Below are 22,186 nucleotides of genomic sequence, written 5' to 3' on the forward strand. Positions count from 1 at the left end.
CTGTCCCGCAACACGTCCAAGTCTTTGTCTCCAAAAATACCACTGCAGTTCAGACGAACAGCTTGGCAGCCATGCCAGGGAAGACCTTTAAAATGATGATCTCGTATTGCCACAATGGGAGAGAAAGATACATTACACGTCTGACCCAACACTTCAGAACCAGGGAGCTGGAAATGCCACGCCATGTCTAAAACACATGTAGTGTGTTGATCAGCCTCTGGAAACAGGCATTGTCTGGCTTCACAATAGTTAATGTAGTACTACTGCTTTCTGTGATATAGTCTGATTTTTTTGTCTTTTTTTTTTTTTAATCACTGACTCAAGCTATCAGCATTGGTAAATTAGGATTTTATGCCTTGCCACAAACCCAGTGCTTTTTCTCTGTGTACTCTTATTTTTTTTTTTCCTGTTAGTGAAGGTACTGTAAGCATGTAATGGTGGTGTAAGGTGGCTGTAGTTAATGAAGGTACTGTAAGCATGTAATGGCATCTACAGGTGGCTGTAGACAGACACTCGAAGTTTTTGAAGGGTAAGTTAAACATAAACAGGCAGTTAAGTGGGTGACCCACTGAGGTTTAGGTCTCCAGAAGCAGTAGGGTTGCCTCTATGCTTTTGTTGCTGTTGGTTTGGTATAGGCTTTGCCCATATGTTTCCATACCCAAGCTAGCTAGTGGCAGCCTAGAAGACATCAGGGACCCCAGCGCTAGGGCCACCCTCACTGACTGGGACTGTTAGTGCTGGGCCCTCGGTTGCCACAGCTGGATGTTGGACCTAGGTGGTGGCCTTGACGCTGGCTCACGTGAACTGGCATCGCAGTCGATGTGACTGCAGACAGTCATCTTGTGCTGAACATCGAAGGGAGAGTGAGAGAATGGAGTTGCAGTCTCTTGGGACTTATTTGTTGTATAGATGGATGCAGATGAACTTTTTTCTGTGGAGCTGTGGGGTGAAAAAGCCCAAGCAGGATGCAAAGAATCTTTGTCCCTGGCAGCAGCATCCTCTGGTACACAGTGGTGGGACTTCAGGAGTGAAACATCCTTGCTGCCGGGCTCTGCAGAAGGCTTTACTTTGCAAGCCATTATGATGGGCTGCCCAATATCCTCTGGGTCAAGGCCAATATTGATTGTAAGAGAGACGTGGTGAAGTCACTTTGTGAGTGCACAGCATTCAAGGATGACGTGAGGGAGGCAACATGTCTCAAGTTTCTGCCTACGTGCAGATAGAATAAGGAAGCACGCCTGTTAAAACAAAAGGTCTGTGTTGCTTGTTTGGTTTTAAGAAACTTTCCATCCTCCCATTGAAAGAAGCCCTTGAGGTGAAAGGAGTGCAGTTGTGAGGGTTTAATATTGTTGGCATCTGTTTCTACCGAGGTTACATAATTGCTGTTTTCCTGGGAAATGAAATCATGGAACTGAAAAACTAAATCCACCAGGGCATAAGCAGGCACAACTTTGATTTCAGGCACCTGTCTGTGCCAGTATTTAATTTGGCACAGGAAATGTAGCATCAAAATGAATATAAACAAGTAGCACAGGAATAATGGCACAACTGGCATTCAGACACTGAGGTGTGAGAACAAACACATCCCTCCCCAGCATGGGAAACTTCCCAGCGTATAGTGTGTGTGGGGGACAAGGCCGATGTCAGAAACAGGCAAGGAGAGTCCTGTGCAACAGGAATGACAAGGAGGGTATAGGAAATATGCTTGCAGACACCCAGCAACCCACACCTTAAATGAATTGAAAGGAGAGAAGGTCAAGCTGTAACCAAAGAAGAGAAGCTGTAAGGCTGTAAGGCTTTTCCTCTGTCTCGCCTTAGTAATTATCTCTTGTTTGCAGAGCTTCCATTAATTGGAATGCATTTCCTAATGAAATTAGGCTAGCAGCCAGTATTCAAGTCTTTTTACTGCTAGGGAAAATTTGTTCTTTGAGCAACTCAGCCATTGATTTTTGTTTGTGTTTTCATTCATCATGAGACTGTTACACGCCAAAAATTCCACACTCCATCATATTGCCTTGGACAGTCTGAGTTATTTGATTTATTCCCTTGCTCCTGTGTCTTGAAAACTGAATTCTACAGCAGTGCCCCATTTGTAACTACTTTGCTGTATGGTTTTCACAGACCCCCCCCCCTTTTTCTAAAAAAAATAATTGGCCTTTTTTTAAACTACTTACCTGTTAAGACAGCATGAAATGCATAGCAATACAAGGACACTAAGAATCCAAGGAAAAAAAACAATAAGGCTTCAAAAAATTGGTTGAAGTGAATCCCACATTTGCATTATGGGATTTCTAAATTTAAAAGGATTCTCAAACTTGCCTGGTTTATAGGGAGCATGGGAGCTGTACTGTATCAGTACAGAAGGCACATTTTGAAGAAAGATCTTTGACAAAGCGCAACTGGGAACAGTTGAGCTGGAAGGGGTCAAAAACCTGTTCAGACCTCAGTCAGCCTTTGGGCTGTGCTTTGCTTATCTCTTTGAAGAAAGGTGGGACTGGAGAGAGCAATTACAGCAGTATTTGGATGTGGTGTCTTCTTTGCTTCTTCAGCCAGGTCAGGACTCGATATTGCTCATGGGTGTGCAAACAGCCTTGTCTATCTTACTCTGCAGGATACTGTTTGATATATTGGCTGTATCTACATACATACCTTATCCGTCAGGCTGAATTACTTCCAAGAATTAATCTTTCTGCTACATCCCCACTACACGATATATAACTGTACTGACCATCCTCCATAACAAATATGAATCTTATAAAAGGCATGCAGGCATTTTACAACAGACTATAAGTAATTGATCCGTCGGTCTCCTTTCTTATTCAGCACATAGGAAGGATAGTGAGCAAGGCTAAAGGTTAGACGAAGAAAGAATGATCTGAGTTACCTCCAGCTCAGAATGATCAAAAATATGAGACTGGCTTTAAAATTGGTTTTTGAAAATCAGTATGCTTAAGGTTCCTCTTAGTTTCTTTGATGTTTGAGACTTAAATGAATGCACTCAATTTACCTTTACAGATTTATCTCAACACATGCTAGCATAAATGGCTGTGAATTAAATCTTAGTCATCCACCATCTACAGCAACTGGAAGTATAGGGACAAAATCAGTATCATAGGACCTGTGACTGAAATCAGGAGAGAAAAAAAACAGTGGAATTCTCTGCTTTTTAGGACTTTACTGCAGTTTCTGGAACAGTGACATTCTTTACTTCAACTTAGTAAGCTTCCCCCTGAATGTGTGTGTATTAGACTATATGTATGTGTGGAAACTCACACAATTGGTGCTACTTACCTAAAAATAATTTTCTTAGGTGTATTTTAATTATTTCTCCTTATGATTCAAGCAGGTTTATTTCCTATCCAGAAAACAAATAGTGCAGTAGTAGTCATCTTCACAAGAGACAGGCTGTTACTGTGAGAAGTCACACTAAGAAATTATGTTGAGAACCCACTAATACCATGGACGCTATGGATGATGTGAAGAATTTGGTGGTGTTGCCAACACATACTTATGGTGAGAAAGAAAGTCAGCCAGCTGCCCTTAGCTGCTGGGATGAGGCTGTGAGGTCTTTGTCCTGCTATGACAAAATTGTGTGTGCAGAGGGTATGTGCTTCAAAGACGGACTAATGGACTAGTTTAATGGGTTGTTTAATTGGAACAGGTCACAAAGAAAGGAAGGCACCGCTCAGATTAAGATAAAGATGCTTCTGAGATTATTGAAATAAACAGAAGAAGCTTTAGGGATGTCTTTCACTGGGAAATGATAGAGGGAGGAAAACGAATGTTACAGGGGAAGAAAGGTAAAGAAAAGGGAAAAGGGAAAGAAAGAAGGGCGGGTATATTTGCATCAGGTTGTTGTAACTGTCCTGAAGACACATAATAGAAGTTTTCCCTCTCTAGCTGTACAGATAACTCCTGGTAATCACTTAAAGCAATGTGATTATCAGTTACCTAGAGTACAATATCAGAACTGCACCAGATATTACAGCAACTTGAATGAGCTTTTGGTCATACATTTACAGTGTACATACATTTTGGTCATACATTTACAATGGGCAGCATTTTCCTCTAATGTCAGACTTGATCAAACTCTCCATTGCAGTGGTCTCTAACAAGCCCTGTCACTTCTGTGAAATTTGCAAATAAATGTCTTAGCCACTTCTTCAGGTTATTGATTACTGACCAGCAAATAGTAGTCAGCACACCTCGCATCTATAATGAAGAAGATATTCTATATATTTCTTTGCATTATGCACTTCCTTCTGGTCTTGAGATGTTGTAGAAAAATCTAGCAGGCTGTAGCTCATAGTTATAGCCTTTTCCTGCATGTTATAAAGCAAACGAACTGGCCACCTCCTCTTCCTAAAATTGCAGCAACAAGATCAGAAAATGACATAAGGCTTTCACGGAATGTTTCCCTCTCAGTGTACAGCTGGTACCTGACTGTCTTTACATTCACAATGAAATGGCTACAGAAAACAAGGTGTACAGATGCAGAAGAAAATAACTGTGGGAAGAATATGTAGTATCTTAGTGATGCTAGAAATACACTGCCACTGGGGAATGTGATGGTTTATGGTATTGAAATGATCAACTCTCTTTTCAGGATCTGAAATTCCATGACTACTGATGTGTTTACAAGAGCGATCTCTGCTTTCTTCTGTGACTGCATTGTCCCTATCTTAAATATGTTATGCATAAATATGGAAAAAGAGAGAAATACAGACGCACACAACATACAGGTGTCTGAGACCTCATTGTGAGACTCAGCTAGTGTACAAATACAGTACCAGAATAAGATCATGTTTGACTGCAAAGCGTTTATTTGCTTTTCATTATTCTTAATAAATGGAGAAAGGACATAGATTTGTGTTTTGCCTGCCTGCCTTTCCCAGGACGTGTTTATCTTTTATAAATAAACCAACAAAATAAAAAGACAATGTTTCCATAGTGTCTGATTGTGAGAGCACAAAGTTGCAGCTAAGAGGACTCCTGTAGAATTTTCAACACCAGGCAGTCCTGGGGAGGAGAAGCTGCCACTTCCCTTTGCAGAGCAGGGCACAGGAATGCCCTCAGGTGTTGGCAGGGAATGTTGTGGGATCATCTACAGCAAAGGATTGGTCACACAGGGCTTGGTGTCAAACCCAACTTTTCTTTCAGGGAACTGTGTCCTGGTGCCTTTATGGCAAGTGCCTCATCTCCTGATTCTCCCAGCCTGAGAGGCAGGTATTTAATTTTCAATTACTTGATAGTTCCCACACATCTTTCTTATTTTTTGTCTTAAATCGACTGCCTCTACTTGCAGGTCTTTTCCACTGACAGTAATTAAGCAGAGGGTGATGGTGGTGAGGTCTGTGGACCAGATGACCTCTTTTCCAATCTAAATTAGTCTACATTTTAGGAAAGAATACTAGTACAGACTCATCAGGGGAGTAGCAGACTTGTCTGTGCTGAGGAACAAAGTGTGCCTACAGTGCTGAAAGACAGTTCTGGGTTGAAGACGGGAACCTTGTTGAGTAAAAAATGGAGACTTGAGACCTATCCCAGGACACCTACAAAGTATTAACAGTGTCTAGGCTGTTGGTATTAATCAGTGTCACAGAGAGTGGTTGCAAGGTATCTATCATTCATATGATCTCTCTAGGCTGACCAAAAAATGTGCTCTACAACTCTGACCGTATTATATCTTCATATCTTCACTTGTTAGCATGGTACCCAGCACAGCCGTGACTTGTGCCAGGTAGCACTTTTCTAGACAGCTTGAGCATCTTCTAGGAACCAGGAGAAAATATTTGAGAAATATATTTGTCAATAGATAGGCCTGGTCACACCTATGTTATAAACCTAAAATACTTGTTACTATGGGAATTCTTTCCACACTCTTCCGGCTGATGATGGTATAATGGTGTTTTCACTGGAGACAAGATATGATTTGCAGGAAATTATTTTCCTTGAAGACAGCGATTGGCTCCAGACTTCTCCAAGTGGTGCTCACTGGAGATAACAGCAGCTCTTTAGGTATTACTGAGATCTATAAGGTTGCTGCTGAACTGCTTCATGCTACAGCTCTGTGACCCCCATGAATGCTACTTGTTTTCACTGTGATTGCAGCCCCCTGTGCTGCAATGTGTTCTCCCACACACATGTATCTGTGTCTGAAACAGTAGGTGTGGCTCCCATACAGAGTGGCTTTTTGAAACTTTACTGATAGAGAAGTGGTGAAGGTTTTGAATGAACTGAAAGATGAGGAGAAGCCTGAGCTGCATTTTGCACCAAGACCCACCTTCCATTGCTGTGACCTTTGCATGCCTGGGGTTCAGGCCATCTAGACTGCAGCCCCTTTCCATTTTTTTTGCTCCAACATTTTAAGTTGTAGTAGTTTCAGAATTTTAAAGCCGTGGGTTTTTATGCTTGCTCTGAGAAGGCAAAGTGTTTTGTAGACCTCCAGAGAATATATGTATGGACTTGCAGATCTGAGCTAGACTCAAGAAGAATGCTGAGCAGCATAGAAATGTGGGAAGCCAAAAATATATTCCGACACACTTTTATGGTTTGTCTGCGTGTCCCCTGTGGGACAGGATCCGAGGGTTTTCTAGGCTTACGCAGACACTGTTCTGATACTACAGCACAGAAGGGCTGGGTCTGCTGCGTGTGCTTGTGTGTGTACATGTTCTAGCTGAGCCAGGGTTTATAGGCACTGTCTTTTAAACCCTGCCATGAATAATAAAATACTCTTTGAGGTTTCTCTGCAGTCCTGCAGCAGGGAATTGCTAGTCCTGTAACCTTTGTTTCTCTTCCTGGAAGGAGTTGTGTGCAGCATCGAGTGTAATGCTCTGTCATCAGGATTACATGCTGATATTGCCTTGATAGCTTTCTCTTTTTTTTCCTTTTTAGCATATGGAAGCTGCAGCTTTTAGCAGTTGATATATCCATATTGTCCACTAATTTACCACTTTCTCTATATCCTCCCCGCTTACCACTCGGTTTCTGCAGAATGGGAAGGTTAAGCCCTTCCAGAGTAGAAGAGTCATGACAGAAGCTGTAGTCAGGCAGAAGCTTGTAACTAGCATCTAGATGCTTTCTGCTGGTGTTTTTGAAGGTGTTTCCTCTGGGCTGCTGGGAAGGCTGGATGCCTTGCTGGCAGGGTTTGTCCCACAGAGGGGTGAGGGTAGGTGGGGCAGGCTCTTTCCAAGCCAGACAGCAAGATTTTAGTACCTGTGGAGTAGTGAACAAGATAGCAGCATATAATTTTTCCTGTAATTCATTCATATGCAGGCTGCGGAGAGGTGGAGTTGTGTCTCTCAGGGATGTGATGTGAACACGCCATGATAGGAGCTGTGCAGTTTCACTGGTAATGAAATTGATGTCAGAAGTGTCTCCGTCTTTGCCTGGGCTCAGATAAGGTAATAAAATGAATTTCTTTCAGTCCTTCTCCCCAGATAGCACATAGCTATGGGCAGTGATTGCTCTGTGTCCCACACCTCTCGTCCTGAATACTTTTCATCTCATATGCTTGGTCACACCTGAGTCTCTTCCCTTTTTCTTCACTTATCCTCCATGAAGTTCAAAAGTTCTGTCTTTTTCAGTAGCAGGAGGAGCTACTCTCATTCCCTGTTCATCCTCCTCTCTCAGCTGTTGAGAAGAAGCTGCGCTCTTACTTGGGAAAATCATGCAGGCACTTGAGCAAGCTCCACAATACATACTACAGATTTCATCCTGGCATCATGTCTGTTGCTGGCAGGAGACCTCCCTGTTCAGTGCTGTGAAATAGGAATAGGTAAATCTATCTTCAGCAATGCACAACTAGGCATCATGGCAGCACAGTCAGTACATAAACTGCTTATTTATGAATTATGTCGAGGAATGGTTAGTTGGAGGCATGACCTGGCACCAAAGTGTTTCTTTTTGGGAGTCTGGAGGAGGGAGTGAGGAATGGTTTCCTTCTGGGGAGAGATGAGCACCTTTGAGGAGAGTTGAACAATCTCTGCTGGTGCTTCTGAATTCTTGTATAATGCTAGTACACCCACTAACCACTCTCTCATCAGTTCAAGCTGGTCATTATTTTTTTTGTTAGACTAACTTAATGTTCTTGGGATCTGATTTTAGAAAGTACAGAAATACAGAATCATATAGGTTCAGAAAGACCTTGAAGATCATCCAGTCCAACCATTAACCTCACACTGACAGTTCCCAGCTACACCATATCCCTAAGCACTAAGTCAACTCTGCTCTTAAACACCTCCAGGTATGGGGACTCCACCACCTCCCTGGGCAGCCCATTCCAACACCTAACAACCCCTTCTGTAGAGAAATGCTTCCTAGTATCTAGTCTAAACATTCCCTGGCACAACTTGAGGACATTCCCTCTTGTCCTGTTGCTTGTTACTTGGTTCAAGAGACTCATCCCCAGCTCTCTGCAGCCTCCTTTCAGGTAGCTGTAGAGGGCGATGAGGTCTCCCCTCAGCCTCCTCTTCTCCAGACACCCCCAGTTCCCTCAGCCGCTCCTCATACGACCTGTGCTCCAGAGCCTGCACCAGCTCCGTTGCCCTTCTCTGGACATGCTCGAGTCATTCAATGTCCTTTTTGTAGTGAGGGGCCCAAAACTGAACACAGGAATCGAGGTGCGTCCTCACCAGTGCCGAGTACAGGGGTCAGATCCCTTCCCTGTCCCTGCTGGCCACGCTATTGCTGACACAAGCCAGAGTGCTTATGGCCATAACTACAGTGCATAAAGTTTTTGCTGTTAGTGCAATACCAAAGAGAATGCTAAGTAGTGTCAAAAATGAGGTGGGTGGTATCTCAACTGGGACATCCATAATCAGGGTAAACTTTTGACCTTACATGTTTTGTGCTGTGTATGTAGGCTATGATAATCCTATTTTGCCTGAAGTGTTCTTACTGCTGCAATGAGCTCTACTGGAAAGAATAAGGGCACTATTAGTATTACATTCACTGCAACAGGATGTGGCAAATGGGAAACTGATCCCTATGTGAGATGGCAAGCATCAGGAAAGAAACTAGGAAATGCAGCATATACTTACACAAAAATTGAATTTTCACAAATGTGCTATTATTTCCTGTCATGACCTTACAATATAAAGTCTTTTACCATTACATTTTTATAAAATGTGTGTGAAGTGTGTCTCAGAAAGGAATTTCATGTGGGGAAAAAAAGAAATATTAGAAGTTAGTTTGCAGTCCCTTCCATGTTGCAATAACCTTTGGCCTCCATCTTCCCGTTGATTAGGGCAGAGAAAAGAGAAATCTTATCTAAGAATCTGTCGTCCCACCTGCCTTAAGGTCCCACCTGCTTCTCAGTTTGGCCTCGGCGTGGAAGACTGAACAGGAAAAGATTATTCACCTTCAGTTACTGCAAGCAACAAGCCTATAGCTATTAAACTCATTGTGCCTTGGTTTGCAGTGCAGCCTTAAAGTGAAAACTATTGTAAATATAAGGTATGTTTTCATACAAATAAGGGATTTTTCTTGTAGTTGGTGTAACATTAATGGAAGTTGAGATGTGTTGAAGAAAAAACTGTTTAATGAGTTAGATAATAGATCATAGGATTCTTTGGGTTGGAAGGGACCTTAAAGATCATCTAGTTCCAACCTCCCTGCCATGGCAGGGACACCTTCCACTAGACCACGCCTCCCTTGACCTGCTGGCCACACTTCTCTTGATGCAGCCCAGGATACAGTTGGCTTTCTGGACTGTGAGCACATATTGCTGGCTTTCCATCCACTACTACCTCCAAGTCTTTCTCCGCAGAGCTGCTCTCCATCCACTCATCACTCAGCCTGTATTTGTGCTTGGGATTGACCCAGCCCGTGCGCAGGACCTTGTACTTGGACTTTTTGAACTTCATGACATCTGCACAGTCCCACCTCTCAAGCCTGTCCAGGTCCCTCTGGATGCCATCCCTTTCCTTCAGCGTGTCGACTGCACCACACAGCTTGGTGTCGTTGGCAAACTTACTGAGGGTCACTTGATCCTACTATCCATGTCTCCAACAAAGATGGTAAACAATGCCAGTCCCAACACTGACCCCTGAGGAACGCCACTAGTCACCACTCTCTGCTTGGACATCGAGCTGTTGGCCACAACTCTTTGAGTGTGACTATCCAGCCAATTCCTTATGCTCTGAGTGATCCATCTATCAAATTCATGCCTCTCCAATTTAGAGACAAGGATGTCATGTGGGACAGCGTTGAATGCTTTGCACAAGTCCAGGTAGATGATGTCAGGTGCTCTTCCCTTATCTACCAATTCTGTAAACCTGCTAGTATGGCATGGAAATCACATGGGTTTTGCTGGAGTAGGGGAAGAAGGGTCTTCTCCTCTCAGATAAGGAGTATAAAATTTGCCTTAGCACTAGTAAGAGACTGATCCCAGCAGTCAGGGAAATGTCACCATGATGGCCTTGTCTAGTATGCTTTTATTGATGTATTGTCAGCTTTCTCTTCAGGTGTATTGAGTTGGTATTAAACTACCACTTGAGATAATTGTGCCATTTCCTACATCAGGGCTTCTTGCTGTCCGAGAACAGTGTATCTTTTCTATAACTCCCTGCAGTCATCTCTCTGGTTCACTGGAGAGTGATGGACATGCTCCTGGTGGACTGACTGCTGGGGACATATGCCTCAGGGCTCTGTCATTGTGTAGGTGCAGGCAAGCAGTGGGACATGACGATTTGACCAACCATAATGCTGTTCCTCAGTGCATGGTGCACCATTTCCTATGCATGCTGGGTGGAGAAGACCAGCACCCCCTTACTGCATAGTTCAGAGGGGGTCCCAGGGACTGGGCAGGTCCCCAGAGATCAACAGTTCTGGTTGCTTCCTGGGCTCCAAAAGCTGACCAGCTCTCACAGACTTCTGTAAAAGATCACAAATCTCAGCCTTTGTTCAAAACTCAGTCTAAAACAATAGCTGAATGTCTTCTAAAAGTCTTGAAACTGAGGGCAATTTGCATGACCTCTCAGGACTTGTTTTGTAACAAACTCCTTTCTTTGTTAAGTGTAAGGGGAGGAAAAGAAAACCAAAGTTTGATTTAACTTCAGCAGTATACTAATACCTGTATTTTTTGACTGATTATACTAGCTGTATTTTGTACAATAGCCAAGCTGGAAACAAAATCAGCAGCACAACTGATCTCTATGTTTTTTTATGTGGATTTACAAAAGGCCCTGAAATCAAATCTGTCTTGGTTGAATGTCTTATTGACCTTACTGTTAGTGATATTATTGAATCGTGCATATTTTTGGTCAGAATTTGGCAAAGATTGTAGTGATTAGTCTTTTCTGTTCTCCTATGTATATGTCTCTGTTGTTAGGAATTGGAGGAATAGAGAATATTGTCTTCATGGAAAAGAGTTTTTTAGTCATTTGTCTGTGGAAAAAGTACTTTTTCTGTGAATTCCAACTTTTTACTTTCTTGGCAATAAAAATGCAATTTTCCCTCACTGATGCTGTCTATGCAATATACTTTTACAGTTCTGCTACCATACTGTTCTGAATACTCTGGGGAAATTGTGACATACTTGCTCAGAAGCCTGTGGGACTTGAAAATCTGTTTTCTGGTTTGCTATGTTTTGTTTGTGTGTTTCCTCTTTTTAAATTTATGCCGAAGGTGGGTTGCAAACCAAACTCTGTATCCAAACCAGTGACAAAGCAGGAAATTATTTTTTCTAGCCAAACCCCCTCATTCAGTGGCAATCTGAGACTTTTGGTCAACTCTTAATCCAGAGACTTTTGAAGCATGGATCAAAAATCTGCATTGTGGTTTTGCTACCTCCTTCGGCACATTAAAGCACAGTTTTCAAGGTAGCCTAGATGTATATAATTTCTAATTTCTCACTGTCCCCTTCACATTGCAGAACAGCCTTTTCTCCACTTTTGCTTAAAAACCAAAATGTGTAATTTAATTGTATTGTCTGTTCCAGTTATACAGGTGTGTATCTATCTTCTAGTTTGGTCCAAGTTGTTTGCTTCCTGGACTATTTTCTTTTTGGTTTCCTCCCAGGGGTTTATAGCTGCATTTCCTACAGAAGCAGAAGACTGGAAAACCCTCTAATCCAGAAAAGCTGTTTTCTCATGTTGAAGTAGGATTTTAATGAAAGGTCTTCAATACAATGAGCTTTTGGGCCACTTTCCAACAACATTAAAAACAATTTCTACTTTGGTCTTTCATATAGTCTCTTATTTGCCCTGTGGCTACATTCCTCCCCACTTCTCCCCTGAAAAGCTGGGTTAAATTGTGTTCTAATACTTCTGACTGAATTTCCAAGTCACGGAAGTGTATATTCTTGCTGAAAAATCTATTTTTTAATTTTAAATCCGTGGCTTGGCATTGCGAGATTACCATATGGAACAAGTTCTAATAACCAGCCAAGATATAAATAAATTCAGTGAGAACATTAAGAGAAAAAAACAAAGAAATCCCTAATCTTCCAAACAGCCTGTCAGGCACCACTTTCATTCCAATGGGGAAAAGAAAAGTAGCTAGGAAGAACAAATGTCTGCAATTAAAATGACAGCTTTCAAAGTTATCTATGTGAGATGGACTCTGACAGAAGATGTTCCCCCCCCTCCCCCCCCCATGTGTCTGAAATTGTATCCTGTGCTCTCTTACCTTGGCTGTCCCACTGTTCATAGGACCAGCGGGACAAGAATTTAAGCAGCACTTTGAAAATTCAGCCTACTTATTGGGTGGCATTGCTTGCATTTTCTGTGCACTGGGCTGTGTGATTCCTCAATTCATACATCACTGGCAAACTGCAGTGGCTCCCGAAAGCCACATCATATCATATGTAAGCATGCATGCGTGTAGAGACAAATTTTCCATTGATGTCCAAAATTTTGGAAACATGGGGTTCATATGGTGATACACACAGGTGTTTGGTTTTTTTGACTACCTCTCCAAGAGCAGAAGGGTGAATAATGGTTGATACTATGGTCCAGTGACTAGCCTATGTTATCTGTGTGCAATATGCAAGGAGTTTCTTCAAAGACAGCAGAGTTAGAGCTGGAAATCCATCTTTGATTTAAAACCAGAATTCTTCAGACTTCTGCTACATCTTGACCCAATTCTAGCTCTATTGTTTGAAGGTCTGTGTGAGCTGGCTCTGTGCTACAGCAGTAACGTGGTGAAAGACATTGCTTGTTCTCCTTTGAGTGTATGTCTGAGATTCCACAGCAGATACACCATCCTAAACCACCTCTGAATCATCACTATTATGAAGCATTTAAAAACCATTTTGTGATTAATAGTGGTAGATAAGTTGCAGGGTCAGGCGTACCTGCTCTCTAGTGAGGCTGCTGCCAAAGATTCTGTGGAAATGGTGAAGGCTGCCAAAAAATAATGCATGAATGAACAGTGCAGAGGCTCAGCAGTTCACAGCAAAGCATTGCTGTCTGTCCAGACAGTAGCGAGTTCAAAGTAGCTGGTTCCCATTTCCACACATCATGGCACAAGTGCCGAGGTGTTCAGGACTCTGGTGCTTCCAATGGCGTTTTTGTTAGAGTAAGTGTTTGTAATTTTCAGCATTTCTGGAAAAAATATCTGTATTGCTGGAAAGAAATCTAGCTGAAAGAAGGGCCCAATGCTTTTTTTTCCCCCACTAGGCTCATACAAAGCTGCTGCTGCTGCATCTTCCTCTGAGTGGCCTCAGCACAACACCCTTGGAAATAAGAATGACTCATCTTGATGGGGGTCTTCCTGTTGGGATATTGGAAATAAACACAGTTACTTGCAGGGGACTTAAAGTACAGTAATTTGGATGATGAAACTTGAGGTATTGCTGGGTGAGTAGAGGCTGCAATCAGAAAGCTGTCAGAGGCAGCAGAGAAGCCCTGGGGGAAGAGACGAGCAGAGTAATAAGATATGTCCAGAATGTTTTGCCGTTAACTTAAAATATTGTGGAAATAGAATATTGGCTCTCAGTTAAATCACACAGAGACTTGGAAAAGGACTTTGAAAAACACACGGGCATTGTGCAGGATTGCTGTAACAACTATGCCAAGTGCTGCAGCTTAGTGACAGTCTATCACAGCCCTAGAGCACTAAGCACCCTGCATAGCTGACTCTACCCTGTGGATAGGATTGCTGTATGCTTCAGGTGTGCTTGAGACCAAAGTAAATAGCAGGACTGCTCTGAACAGTCAGGCCAAACTTCTTGCATAAAACCTCATGTCTTCCTTTGGCCTGGCCTTGTTGAGACAGAAGTGAATCCTTAAGAATTTCCTAATGGAAATGTGTTTATATATTCCAGGTAGCACGTGAGGCAGATATGTGGTTGTATAATGGTAATTTATTCATTATTTAGGTATTTTAATCAGTCCATTTAGAGCTGCTGCTCATATGAGCTACTGAATATTCAGGAACATTAGATGAAAGGCTGATACCAAATTTTTATTTTTCCACACAAACATTTTGCTGTTTCTTTTGTTGTTTGGTTGGTTGGTTTTTTTTTTCTTACTCAAAGATACAAGACAGAGGTGATGGCCTCAAGTTGCGCCAGGGAAGGTATAGACTGGATATTAGGAAGCATTTCTTTACAGAAGCAGTTGTTAGGATTTGGAAATGGCTGCCCAGGGAGGTGGTGGAGTCCCCATCCCTGGAGGTGTTTAAGAGTCGGGTTGACATAGCGCTGAGGGATATGGTGTATAGTTGGGAACTGTCAGTGCTAGGTTAATGGTTGGACTGGATGATCTTCGAGGTCTTTTCCAACCTAGATGATTCTGTGATTCTGTGATATTGGTAGTTTGGGAAGCTATGACTTCACAAAGAAACGTTTTTGACTAGAGGAGTCTGTTACATGAAGCACTCGTCTGCTCAGCTTGATACCTTATTGTGTTGGTTGAGGCCCTGCTGGGACTGGAGACCACGTTGCCGTTGCCCCTCCCCCACCCTCAGCCGGTCGGGCTGGCAGTGAGGCACAAACCCGGGTTAAAATAAGAAGAAATTTAATACAACAGTGTGATAAACAATCTGAACAACAACAGTAGCAATGATAACAACAATAAACAGTAATAACAGTAAACAAGACAAAAGATGTACAGAGAAATACTGCAATGGTTACAGACAGCTCGCTCGTGTGCTTTCTGCGACCAAAGCCACAAAAGAAAAAAGTTCCCGTGCTCCCAGCTGGACCTGACTCCAGCATGGTATGAATAACCGGGCTGGAGATCCCTTCCCTCTCTCTGCTGGGGAAACTTAACCCTATCCTAGCTGAACCAGGACATAATCCACCCCTTTATTCTATACCATCTGCATCATGTCCAGCTGCCATTTAGCAGTTAACAATAGCAAAATAACAATTTACAAAGGCACAGCATAATTCACGGCATGTTTTCACCCAGAATCAAGTCCCCCTGTGGTATGCATCGGACCTCTCCATTGTCCAGCATCACCCACCAGGTGCACCCAGGTCCTTGGGCAAAAGCAATCCCGTGGATGGATTTACCTTTACCTTTTCCTGGCGCAGGACTAAACCAGACCATTTTTCCCAATATATTCCTCATGCGCACCACAGGGACTTTATCCCCATCTACAGCACGTGGAGGTTTTGACTGAGCCGGGCCAGCTCGACTGGCAGATCCTCTTGTGTTGACTAGCCAGGTGGCCTTTGCTAGATGCATGTCCCAGTCTTTGAAGGTCCCACCTCCCAGTGCTTTCAATGTGGTTTTTAACAGTCCATTGTAGCGCTCGATCTTCCCAGAGGCTGGTGCGTGGTAGGGGATATGGTTGACCCACTCGATGCCGTGTTCTTCTGCCCAGGCATTTATGAGGTTGTTTTGGAAATGGGTCCCGTTGTCTGACTCAGTTCTCTCTGGGGTACTGTTTTGCGACAGGACTTGGGTTTCAAGGCCCAGGATGGTGTTCCGGGTGGTAGCGTGGGGTTCTGGGTAAGCTTCCAGCCATCCAGTGGTTACTTCCACCATTGTGAGCACGCGGCGCTTCCTGTGGCGGGTCTGTGGCAGTGTGATGTAGTTGATCTGCCAGGCCTCTCCATATCCATATTTCAGCCTTCGCTCTCCATTGCGCTGGGACTTCACCCGCTTGGCATGTTTGATTGCAGCACACATCTCACATCCGTGGATGATCTCTGCAGTGGTGTCAATGGTAAGGTCCACCCCTTGATCTTGAGCCCACCTGTATGTTTCATCTCTACCTTGGTGGCCCGAGGTCTCATGGGCCCACCGGGCTATGAACAGTTCACCTTTGCGCTGCCAGTCCAAGTCCACCTGAGCCACTCTAATCTTAGCAGCTTGGTCTGCCTGCTGGTTGTGTCGATGTTCATCAGTGGCCCAACGCTTGTGTACATGGGCATCCACATGGCGCACCTTCACAACGAGGTTTTCCACACGGGCTGCAATGTCCTGCCACACCTCAGCAGCCCAGACGGTTTTACCCTTACGTTGTTCTACTTCCATTGCTTCAACCATTTCCACAGGGTGTTCGCCACTGCCCATGAGTCGGTGTAGAGGTAGAGCCTCGGCCACTTTTCCCGCTCAGCAATATCCAAAGCAAGCTGGATGGCTTTCACCTCTGCAAATTGGCTGGATTCACCCTGTTCCTCAGCAGCTTCAGTGACCCGTTGTGTGGGACTCCATACAGCAGCCTTCCACCGTCGATGTTTTCCCACAATACGACAAGACCCATCAGTGAACAGGGCATATCGCTTCTCCTCATCCGGCAGCTCATTATATGGTGGGGCCTCCTTAGCACGTGTCACCTCCTGTTCTGGTGACATCCCGGAATCTTTGCTCTCTGGCCAGTTCGTGATCACCTCTAATACCCCTGGGCGGCTGGAGTTCCCTGTTCGAGCCCGTTGTGTTATCAACGCAACCCATTTACTCCACGTGGCATCTGTTGCATGATGCGTGGAGGAGGCCTTTCCTTTGAACATCCACACCAGCACTGGCAGTTTCAGTGCCGACCACTTCTGAGGCAGCCCCAACTCCTTTGTACGCTGCCAGTATCTCCTTCTCAGTTGGTGTATAATTAGCTTCAGAACCTTTGTATCTCCGGCTCCAAAAGCCTAGAGGTCGGCCTCGGGTCTCCCCAGGTGCTCTCTGCCAGAGGCTCCAGGTTGGGCCATTCTCCCCGGCTGCTGTGTAGAGCATGTTCTTAACCTCCTGCCCTTCCCAGACTGGCCCGAGGGCTACTTCTTGGGCAATCTCCCATTTAATTTGTTCAAAGGATTGTTGTTGCTCAGGGCCCCATTCAAAATAGTTCTTCTTACGGGTTACATGGTAGAGAGGGCTCACAATCAGGCTGTAGTTCGGGACGTGCATCCTCCAGAACCCCACAGCACCCAGGAAAGACTGAGTCTTCTTTTTAGAGATTGGTGGGGCCATGGCTGTTATCTTGTTTATTACTGCCATTAGGATGTGGCGACGCCCATCTTGCCATTTTATTCCTAGGAAATGAATTTCCCTTGCAGGCCCCTTAAATTTCTTTTGCTTAATGGCAAAGCCGGCCTTCAGGAGGATTTCTATTTCTTCTTCTCTTTCTCAAATACCTCCTTGGCTGTGTTCCCCCATACAATGATGTCATCAATATACTGCAGGTGTTCTGGATCCTCACCCTTCTCCAGTGCAGTATGGACCAGTCCATGGCAAATGGTGGAGCTGTGGTCCCACCCCTGGGGCAATCGATTCCAGGTGTACTGGATGCCTCTCCAAGTGAACTGTGGCCTGCACTCTGGCGCTATTGGAATGGAGAAGAACGCGTTAGCAATGTCAGTCGTGGCATACCACTTGGCTGCCTTCGACTCCAGTTCATACTGGAGCTCGAGCATGTCCGGCAGTGCAGCACTCATCGCTGGCGTAACTTCATTCAGGCCACGGTAGTCCACAGGTAGCCTCCGTTCGCCATTAGGCTTTCTCACTGGCCATACAGGGCTGTTGAAGGGTGAGTGAGTTTTGCTGATCACCTTCTGGCTTTCTAGTTGGCGGATCAGCTGATGGATGGGGACCAGGGAATCTCGGTCGGTGCGGTACTGCCGCCGGTGCACCGTCCTGGTAGCAATCGGCACTCGCTGCTCCTCAACCTTAAGCCGCCCCACCACTGAGGGATCCTCTGAGAGGCCGGGTGAGGTGGACAACTGTTCAATCTCCTCCAGGGCAGCTACACCAAAAGCCAACTGGTACCCTTTTGGGTCTCTGAAGTACCCTCTCCTGAGGTAGTCTATGCCCAGGATGCACGGGACATCTGGGCCAGTCACAATGGGGTGCTTATGCCAGTCCTTCCCAGTCAGGCTCACTTCAGCTTCCAATACGGTCAGCTGTTGGGATCCCCCTGTCACTCCGGAGATGCAGATGGATTCAAACCCCACCGTAGCTCGATGGCATCAGGGTGCACTGAGCGCCAGTGTCCACCAAAGCCTCATACTCTTGTGGGTCTGATGTGCCAGGCCATCGGGTCCACACTGTCCGTAAATCAGATTATCCCTTTCCTCCACCTGGCTGGAGGCAGGGCCCCTCTAATCCTCCTCATCATCACTCACTTCTTGAAAGAATGATTTACTGGTCCCCTTAAGAGGGTCAGACATAACGTTGGCCATTCTATTCTGCCTGGGGGATTTCTGACTGGACACTGGAGCTGCACTTTTCTTGGAGGATTCCCCTTTTGTGATGGTCTTCCCTTTCAGCTGCTCTACTCGCGCAGCTAGGGCTACAGTGGGCTGTCCATCCCACCTCCTCATGTTTTCTCCATGGTCGTGGAGGAAAAACCACAGGGTGCCTCGTGGTGTGTGCCTTCTGCTGCTTTTCTCTTGGGTGGGGAAACGTATACTTCTAATGGCTGAGATACCAGCCCGTGCAGGTGAAACGTAGGACACGTCCTCTTCCATTTTCTGGACCCTCTGAGACAGTTTCTCCACAGCTGAGACCCAGGAATGTTGAGATGAAGGGAGATTTCCCTCATATTGCCGGAGCTTGCCAACCACTCCATCCACTGTTAGAGTCTGTGTGTCTGTCCACCAGGACACTATTGCCAATGCTTTTGAGTGCGCTTCTGGTGCGCTCTTCAGGAACATTCGTCACATCAAGTGTGTGCAAGGAGCCTGATCTGGGTCCATGGGTGACTGCTCATTATTCAGATCACCATAGATCATCTCAAACACAGCCAGTTCCCTGAGATTATGAATGCTTTTCTCAATGTTGGTCCATTTGCCTAGCTGACATAGGATATCATCCTTGTAGGGGTGCCTCTCCCTTACACTGAGCAGGAGTCGCCTCCAAAGGCTGAGGGTTTGAGTCTGTTTCCCTATTTCCCTATCAATGCCAGCATCCTTGGCCAAAGATCCCAGCTGCATTTGCTCAGGAGTGAAGTTCCAAAGCATTGGGGGTGCCCACCGACTCAGGCCTTTGCCCATCTTTTCCCACACCCCTTGCCACTCACTCTTATCTGACCTCGGGGCAGGTTTCCGGGCACTGCTATTGTTAGAGAAGTGCCACATGGCCAAAACCGAAATCAGGCAGACATTCAAAAAGCATTGTGCCACAATCACACTGGCCTGCAGGCTCCAAGGATAATTGAAACTCTCAAAAACCGAGAGGATCTCTTCCCCTGGCTCACCCATAGAGGGGGTGAGACCCCTAACAAAAGCCCAGGCAGCAAACAGGTACCAGCCCGCCCCCACCAATAGCGATACAAAGGCATTATAAGCAGTCAGTAGCCAGTACAGCAAAATAAGACCCTTTATACATTTTCCACAGATAACAAACACCAGCACTGGGATTATACATTGGATATAAGGATTAATCCAGCCCCACCACGCAAGCAAGTGGGCCAGCATTGCAAACATCTTCTTATCAAACAAATACAAATGCAAACAGAAAAATTACACCCAACAGATTTCTCTAACACACTCTGGTCAGGGTCTGTCCCTTTTTGATTCTATTTCAACCCTCTTGTGCCCCACGTTGGTGCGCCAAAAAGGCTGTGATAGTTTTAAACCTGGCCGGGACCAGAGACCACATTGCCATTGTCCCTCCCCCACCCTTGGACACAAGTAGGGGACAAACCCCGGGTTAAAATAAGAAGACATTTAATACAACAGTGTGATAAACAATCTGAACAACAGTAGCAATGATAACAACAATAAACAGTAATAACAGTAAACAAGACAAAAGATGTACAGAGAAATACCACAATCGATACAGACAGCCCTGTGCTTCCCGGGACCAAAGCCAACAAAGGAAAAAGTTCCCCGCTCCTGGCTGGACCTGACATCAGCATGGTATGAATAACCCGGCTGGAGATCCCTTCCCCCTTCTCTGCTGGGGAAACTTAACCCTATCCTAGCTAAACCAGGACACTTGTCCTGCTGGTTTGTCTTTCTTTCAGTTTTTGCAGCAACTCCTGTTCACCACTTGCCTGCCTAACCCTCTCCATAGGCTATGAGCCGCAGAACCATGCCTGAGGAGGGACAGAGCATGTGTAGACATGGTAGTAGGCTATTCTGCGTCACCAAAGCAAGCTCTCAAACTTGTTCTTCTGGCGAAAATCTTCACAGAAGATGCAAATATTCAACTTTTTTTTTTTTTTTTTTTTTCTTCCAGGATGGAAACATAAAATGCTGTAATGTTTTCTTTACTTCTGGAGGCTGACTTCTGGATGTTGAGCCATAAAAGAAGTGGCACGATTCACACCCTGGGAAAATGTTTTATTGTACGTTGTAAAAGCCTGCTCCTAAATCATGGCAGTAGGCCTGCTGAATGCATGCAATAGCTGGAAGATTGTTATGTAAAATCAAATTAGATTTCTTCTAACAATCTTGGTCTACAACTACTGGTCTGCTCCTTCCATAATGATGTGCTAGAAGAAACTTGTGGCAGATATATATGTCATGGTGGGTGCTGTCGTTTCCCAGCAGGATGCCTCTGTTCAGCCTGTTGTTCCATCTCATCGTCAGGTGGTAGTTTAAGGAGTGAAAATCTGGAAGTGAAGAGAAAATACTTAAGCTTCAAAATTTATAAAACCAATGTGAGTGCCGATTCTGTAAGTTGTGCTGTAATGCTAGGGCCTTGTCTGTCTGTGGGGAAGAGGAGTGCTGTGATGCAGCAAACCCCACAAAATTCAAGCTGAATTTCCAGTGTGCTGTACGCCAGGATGCAAGTGCTGTTTGTGCTGTCAATATATGCACAACATAATGAGTATTATTACTATCATTAATCATTTTCATTATAATTAATGTAGCTACTGTATGAGTCTATTGAAAAATAAGAGTTAAGAAAAGAATAGAGATTACACAATCATTTTATCCCAACAAAGCCCAGTGCCATGGAATTTTACCTATCTCACAGCAGAAATAACCATGTCAGCCAGCAAGTGCAGTTACATGATTACAAACTTAAATACTGCTCTGTGCTTATATACTAATTGCAAAATCACAGAATGACTGATGAAACTCATAAAAAGACATAAAAAAAGTTTGACAACTTGACAAGTAACAGATATAAGCGATGCTTCATAGTCCCCCCAGTAGTTTCTTTAGGTAAGATTTTACATCTTTTTTAACTCATGTGGATGCATGTCTCACTCAAAAATCTGTTTGCTTTCTATCTAAAAATGGTATTCTTGCTCTCTTCTTTGTAAATGTTCCTGCATCACACTGCTATTAAATAAAAATGCACTCTACCACACAAGTTGGATGATTATAATGTGGCATTATTTATGGTATCTTGTTTCCGAAATAGTTCATAGGTGCTTCTATTTGAAATCTACCTCACCGTAATTTGTTTTAGGCATTCTGCATTATCTTACAGTATGGAGTTCAAATTGACATTAATCAGAAATTCTGAGGAGAAAACCTTTGTAAAATGCAATTTCGTATTACGTCTCTATTTATTCTGGGGATGAATTTTTTCACGGAAGAATCTTTGAGAGCTTGTATGACACAAGTTTCCTTTCTCTCTGGCATAATTAATTTTACAGCAAGATGGGAAAGATGCATTTCATTTAGTGTACTCAAAAATACTTCACACTGAACCTTTTGCATGCTAACCTTTTCCGTTGTTAGAACTTGAAAAAGCTGCTAAGACCCCAAACCCCACACTAATAATGTTCCATCCCAGTTCAAAGGCAAACCTTTAGTTTAACTTCCTTTAGAGCAGTATTGAGTATTTGTTGTATTTTCAGTCACCATTTAAAGTGGGAACATCTTCACTTGTCTTCT

General features: G+C 44.2%; 1 long non-coding RNA gene across 1 annotated transcript in view; it reads left to right on the top strand.

The window, feature by feature from the left end:
• Window positions 1-21,646, top strand: part of LOC141960438 (uncharacterized) — a 37,572-nt gene extending 15,926 nt beyond the window's left edge. Inside the window, exons 2-3 of the long non-coding RNA XR_012633622.1 lie at window positions 7,276-7,403; window positions 20,571-21,646. This is a non-coding gene — a long non-coding RNA (uncharacterized LOC141960438). The remainder of the gene's footprint in view (window positions 1-7,275; window positions 7,404-20,570) is intronic.
• The last annotated feature ends 540 nt before the right edge of the window (window positions 21,647-22,186 follow it).

This window comes from Athene noctua, chromosome 1, assembly GCF_965140245.1.
Source record: "Athene noctua chromosome 1, bAthNoc1.hap1.1, whole genome shotgun sequence".
Taxonomy (NCBI): Eukaryota; Metazoa; Chordata; class Aves; order Strigiformes; family Strigidae; genus Athene; species Athene noctua.